This window comes from Macaca thibetana, chromosome 7 (assembly GCF_024542745.1).
Source record: "Macaca thibetana thibetana isolate TM-01 chromosome 7, ASM2454274v1, whole genome shotgun sequence".
Classification (NCBI taxonomy): Eukaryota; Metazoa; Chordata; class Mammalia; order Primates; family Cercopithecidae; genus Macaca; species Macaca thibetana.
In genome coordinates this window covers 6,387,674-6,394,355 of record NC_065584.1, presented here as the reverse complement: position 1 = coordinate 6,394,355, position 6,682 = coordinate 6,387,674, and the positions used below count along the sequence as shown (strand labels likewise).

The window sequence follows — 6,682 nt, the reverse complement described above, 5'->3', positions numbered from 1 at the left end:
TAACTCCGTTTATATTTTCATGGTACATCTGTTTCCATTTATCAATATTTTCTACCTGTTTGTGTCTTTGCATCTACATTATGTCTCTTATAAATTGCATATAGTTGGATCATACTTTTTATTCATTCTGCCAATCCTTATATTTTAACTGGAGTTTTAATCCAATTGATATGATATTTCATGTAATTATTATTATTATTTTCTTCAACTTTTATTTTAAGTTTGGGGTACATGTGCAGGATGTGCAGGTTTGTTACATAGGTAATCAGGTACCATGCTGGTTTCCAGCACAGATCATGTCCTTATTGATAAGGTAGGATTTGTTCATCATTTTGCTGTCTGTTTTCTATGTCTCATACCCTTTTTGTTCTTATTTTCCACCATTACTGACTTATTTTGTTTTAAATGGATATTTTCTAGTGTACCATTTTTAAACTTTTCCATTTCTTTTACTATGTATTTTTGAGTTATTCTCTTCATTGTTGCATGTAGATTACAATTATTATCTCTATTTATAACAATTTAGTCTAGATTAATACAAAGTTAATTTTACTACTACACAAAATCTTTGCTTTCCTCTAGCTCTATGTCTTCTCCACTCTTTTATGCTGTTATTGTCATACAAAATACAACCATATACATTGTTTTCTCATCAACATAGATTTATAATTATTGGTTTGTAAAGTTTTCTTTTAAATTAGAGAGGAGAAAAAATTACAGAGATACATTCATATTTTTTTTGGATTTACCTATATAGTTACATTTACCAGTGCTCTTTGTTTCTTTATGTAGATTTGAGTTACTATCTAATGCCCTTTCTTTTCAGCATGAAGAATTCCTACAGTATTTTTTGTATGGCTGATATTATGGTAATAGGTTTTTTTCAGTTTTTGTTTATCTAAAAATATATTTATTTCTTCTTTATTTTAAGGATAGTTTTGCTGGCTATAAAACTATTGGTTGACAGTCTTTGCTATTAACCCTTTCAGATGCTATGTCATTTTTTTCTGGCCTCCACAGTTTCTGAGGAGAAGTCAGCAGTTAGTCTTATTTGAAAACCATTTTTTTTTATAAGTAATTTTCTCTTACTGCTTTCAATATGTTCTTTTTGTCTTCAACTTTTATCAGTTTGACTATAATGTGTTTAGGTGTGGATCTCTTTGAGTTTAATCTACTGGGATTTTGTCAAGCCTCTTGGATGTGTATATTAAAGCTTTTCATCCAACTTGGGAACCTTTTAGTCATTATTTCTTCAATTATTTTCTGCCTCATTCTCTTTTTCATTTGGGGGCTCTGATTATGCATATGTTAGTACACGTGATGATTTTTACAGATATCTGAGATGCTGTCCATTTTATCTTCATTCTTTTACTTCTGTTCCCTATACTCAATGATCTCTATTGGCCTATTTTTAAGTTTACCAATTTCCTTTTTTTCTCTCTCTCTGCCATCACTGAGAGAGAGAGAGAGAGAGAGAGAGTTTTTATTAGAGTAACATTCAAAACAGTTGATCATTCCATCCTTTTAATTTTATTATTATTATTTTTTATTATTCTTTAAGTTCTGGGATACATGTGCAGAATGTGCAGATTTGTTACATAGGTATATATGTGCCATGAGGGTTTGCTGCACCCATCAACCCATCATCTAAGGTATTTCTCGTAATGCTATCCCTCCCCTAGTGCCCCACCCCATGACAGGCCTTGGTGTGTGACGTTCCCCTTCCTGTGTCCATGTGTTCTCATTGCTCAATTCCCACTTATGAGTGAGAATATGTGGTGTTTGGTTTTCTTTTCCTGTGCTAGTTTGCTGAGAATGATGGTTTCCAGCTTCATCTATGTCCCTGCAAAGGACATGAACTCATTCTTTTTTATGGCTGCATAGTATTCCATGGTGTATATATGCCACATTTTCTTTACCCAGTCTATCATTGATGGGCATTTGGGTTGGTTCCAAGTCTTTGTTATTTTGAACAGTGCTGCAATAAACACACATGTGAATGTGCCTTTATAGTAGAATGATTTATAATCCCTTGGGTATATACTTAGTAATGGGATTGCTGGGTCAAATGGTATTTCTGGTTCTAGATCCTTGAGGAATCGCCACACTGTCTTCCACAATGGTTGAACTAATTTACACTCCCACCAACAGTGTAAAAGTGTTCCTATTTCTCCACATCCACCCCAGCATCTGTTGTTTCCTTACTTTTTAATGATTGCCATTCTAACTGGTGTGAGATGGGATCTCATTGTGGTTTTGATTTGTATTTCTCTAATGACCAGCGATGATGACCTTTTTTTCATATGTTTGTTGGCCTCACAAATGTCTTCTTTTGAGAAGTGTCTGTTCATATCCTTCACCCACTTTTTGATGGAGTTGTTTATTTTTTCTTGTAAATTTGTTCAAGTTCTTTATAGTTTCTGAATATTAGCCCTTTGTCGGATGGATAGATTGCAAAAATTTTCTCCCATTCTGTAGGTTGCCTGTTCACTGTGATGGTGGTTTCTTTTGCTGTGCAGAAGCTCTTGAGTTTAATTAGATCCCATTTGTCAATTTTGGCTTTTGTTGCCATTGCTTTTGGTGTTTTATTCATGAAGTCTTTGCCTATGTCTATGTCCTGTATGGTATTGCCTAGGTTTTCTTCTAAGGTTTTTATGGTTTTAGGTCTTACGTTTAAGTCTTTAATCCATCTTGAGTTAATTTTTGTGTAAGGTGTAAGGAAGGGGTCCAGTTTCAGTTTTCTTGCATATGGCTAGCCAGTTTTCCCAACACCGTTTATTAAATAGGGAATCCTTTCCCCATTGCTTGTTTTTGTCAGGTTTGTCAAAGATCAGATTGTTGATAAAGGGGAGATCACCACTGATCCCACAGAAATACAAACTACCATCAGTGAATACTATAAACACCTCTATGCAAATAAATTAGAAAATCTATAAAATAAAATAAAATAAAATAAAATCCTCTATTTTTTTGGCCAAATAATATTCCATTATATGGATATACCACATTTTGTTTATCCATTCATTAGTTGATGGGCATTTGGATTATTTCCACCTTTTGGCTATTAAAATTTTTTTTTTTTTTTTTTTTTTTTTTTTTTTTTGAGACGGAGTCTGGCTCTGTCGCCCAGGCTGGAGTGCAGTGGCGCGATCTCGGCTCACTGCAAGCTCCGCCTCCCGGGTTCACGCCATTCTCCTGCCTCAGCCTCCCGAGTAGCTGGGACTACAGGCGCCCACAACCGCGCCCGGCTAATTTTTTGTATTTTTAGTAGAGACGGGGTTTCACCGTGGTCTCGATCTCCTGACCTTGTGATCCGCCCGCCTCGGCCTCCCAAAGTGCTGGGATTACAGGCGTGAGCCACCGCGCCCGGCCGGCTATTAAAATTTTTATCAGGTACATGTACTCTCCCAAGACTAAACTAGGAAGAAGTTGAATCCCTCAATAGACCAATAACAAGTTCTGATTTGAGGCAGTGATTAATAGCCTACCAACCAAAAAAGCCCAAGACCAGATGGATTCATAGCCAAATTCTACCAGAGGTACCAAGAGGAGCTGATGCCATTCCTTCTGAAACTATTCCAAACAATAGAAAAAGAGAGACTCCTCCCTAAGTCATTTTATTAGGCCAGCATCATCCTGATACCAAAACCTGGCAGAGACACAACAAAAAAAGAAAATTTCAGGCCAGTACCCCTGATGAACATCAATGCGAAAATCCTCAGTAAAATACTGCCAAACCGAAACCAGCAGCACATCAAAAAGCTTATCCACCATGATCAAGTCGGCTTCATCCCTGGGATGCAAGCCTGGTTCAACATACACAAATCAATAAATGTAATCCATCACATAAACAGAACCAATGACATGATTATCTCAATAGATGCAGAAAAGGCCTTTGATAAAATTCAGCACCGCTTCATGCTAAAAACTTTCAATAAACTAGGTACTGATGGGACATATCTCAAAATAAGAGCTATTTATGACAAACTCACAGCCAATATCATACTGAATGGGCAAAAACTGGAAGCATTCCCTTTGAAAACCAGCACAAGACAAGGATGCCCTCTCTCACCACTCCTATTCAACATAATATTGGAAGTTCTGGCCAGGGGAATCAGGCAAGAGAAAGAAATAAAGGGTATTCAAATAGGAAGAGAGAAAGTCAAATTGTCTTTGCAGATTACATGATTGTATACTTAGAAAACCACATCATTTCAGCCCCAAATCTCCTTTAGCTGATAAGCAACTTCAGCAAAGTCTCAGGATACAAAATTAATGTGCAAAAACCACAAGCATTCATATACACCAGTAACAGAGAACCAAATTATGAGTGAACTGCCATTCACAATTGCTACAAGGAGAATAAAATACCTAGGAATACATAACATTACAAGCAATGTGAAGGATCTCTCCAAAGAGAACTACAAAACACTGCTCAATGAAATGAGAGGACACAAATGGAAAAACATTCTATGTTTATGGATAGAAAAAAATCAATATTGCGAATGGCCATACTACCCAAAGTAATTTATAGATTCAATGCTATCCCTATCAAACTACCATTGGCTTTCTTCACAGAATTAGAAAAAAACTACTTTAAATTCCATGTGGAATCAAAACAGAGCCCATATAGCCAAGACAATCCTAAGCAAAAAGAACAAAGCTGGAGGCATCATGCTACCTGACTTCAAACTATACTACAAGGCTACAGTAACCAAAACAGCATGGTACTGGTACCAAAATGGATATATAGACCATGGAACAGAACAGAGGCCTCAGAAATAATGCCACACATCTACATCCATCTTCTTTTAAAAAAATAGTTTTATTGAGATATACTTCACATAATGTAAAATGTATCCATTAAAAAAGTTCAGGTTCAGTGGTCTTTAATATACTTACAAATAAGTGCAACCAGCACCACAATAAACTTCAGAACTTTTTTTTTTTTTTTTTGGTAAAACAAGAACCACTCAGACTGCATTGCCTTTCTCTTACTCTCCAAGAGGAAGACAAGAACGATCACCAATGGTAAATGGCAGCTGCAGCAAAGCAACACCAAGCGCCAGCTTCGTGCTCAGAAGAGAACTCTGTGCCTCCTCCTCATAGTTTCTGGTGCTCTACACATTCAGAGAAACTTCTCTAGTAATGAACTGTAGAAATGATCCCTGAAAGTATAGTCTTCAGAACATTTTTATTACTTCAGAAAGAAACTTGTATTCTTTAACTATCATCCTCCTACTTTCCATATGCTCTTCCTCCCAGGCCTAAGCAACTACTAATGTACTATCTGTCTCTATAAATTTTCCAATTGTGGACATTTCATATAAATGGAATTATATAATTTGTGACCTCTTGTGAGGCTTTCTTTACTTAGCATACTTTTTTTCAAGGTTTACCCATATCATAGCATGTATCAATACTTAATTTCCTTTTATGGCCAAATAATATTCCATTATATGGATATACCACATTTTGTTTATCCATTCATTAGTTGACAGCCATTTGGATTGTTTCCACCTTTTGGCTATTAAAATTTTTATCAGGTATATGATTTGCAAATATTTTCTACCATTCTGTGGGTTGTCTTTTTCGCTTCCTTAATAGCACCCTTTGGAAAAAACAAAAACCAAAATGAAACAAAACAAACAAACAAAAACAACTGAACCAAAAAAAAAAACCATTGATGAAGTCTGATATGTCTGTTTTTACTTTGGTTGCTTGTGCTTTTGATGTTATATCTAAGATCCATTGCCAAATCAAAGATTATGAAGATTTTACCCCCTTTGTTTCCTTCTAGAATTCTGTAGTTTCAGTTTTTACATTTAGAAGTTCGATCCATTTTGAGTTAACTTTTATATACAGTGTAAGGTAAGGGTCCAACTTCATTCTTTTGCATGTGGATATCTAGTTGTCTCAGCACTATTTGTTAAAAGACCATTCTTTCTCCAATGGGTGGACTTGGATTCTTGTCAAAAATCAGTTTACCATAGAAACATGGGTTTATTTCTAGACTGTCAATTCTATTCCATTAATCTATTCATCTACCCTTCTCCCAGTACTGTACTATAGCGATTATTCTTGCTTTGTAGTAGGTTTTGAAGTCAGGAAGTGTGAGCCTTTCTACTTTGGTTTTCTTTTTAAAGAGTATTTTTGCTATTTTGAATCTCTTGAATTGCATATGAATTTTAGAACCAGCTTGTCAGTTTCTACAAAAAAAAAAAAAAGAAAGAAAAAAAAAAAGCTGAGATTCTGAGATTCTGACAGGGATTGTGTTGAATTCATAGATCAATTTGGGGAGTATAGCCATCTTAACAATATTAAGTCTTTCAATACAGGAACATGGGATGTTTTCCCATATATTTAGAGTTGTATTAATTTTTTTTTCAACAATGTTTTGTGGTTTTCAGAGTATAAGCTTTGCAATTCTTTTGTTAAGCTTAGTCCTATTTCATTTTTATTATGCTTTTGTAAATGCAATTATTTTCTTAATTTCATTTTTAGATTGTTTATTGCAAGTGTATAGAAATACAAGTAATTTTTATGTATTGGTCTTATATCCTAAAACCTTACTGAATTTGTTTACAAGTTCTAATAGTTTTTTAAAGTGGGTTATTCATAATCTATCTATCTATCTATATGTTGTATATACATTGTATATATACTATATATATACACACAC

At 34.8% G+C, this 6,682-nt stretch overlaps 1 non-coding gene across 1 annotated transcript; it reads right to left on the bottom strand.

The window, feature by feature from the left end:
- Window positions 1-4,968: 4,968 nt before the first annotated feature.
- On the bottom strand, window positions 4,969-5,184 carry LOC126960418 (small nucleolar RNA U3). The gene has a single exon (XR_007727967.1). It is a non-coding gene; the product is annotated as a small nucleolar RNA U3 (small nucleolar RNA).
- Window positions 5,185-6,682: the final 1,498 nt, after the last annotated feature.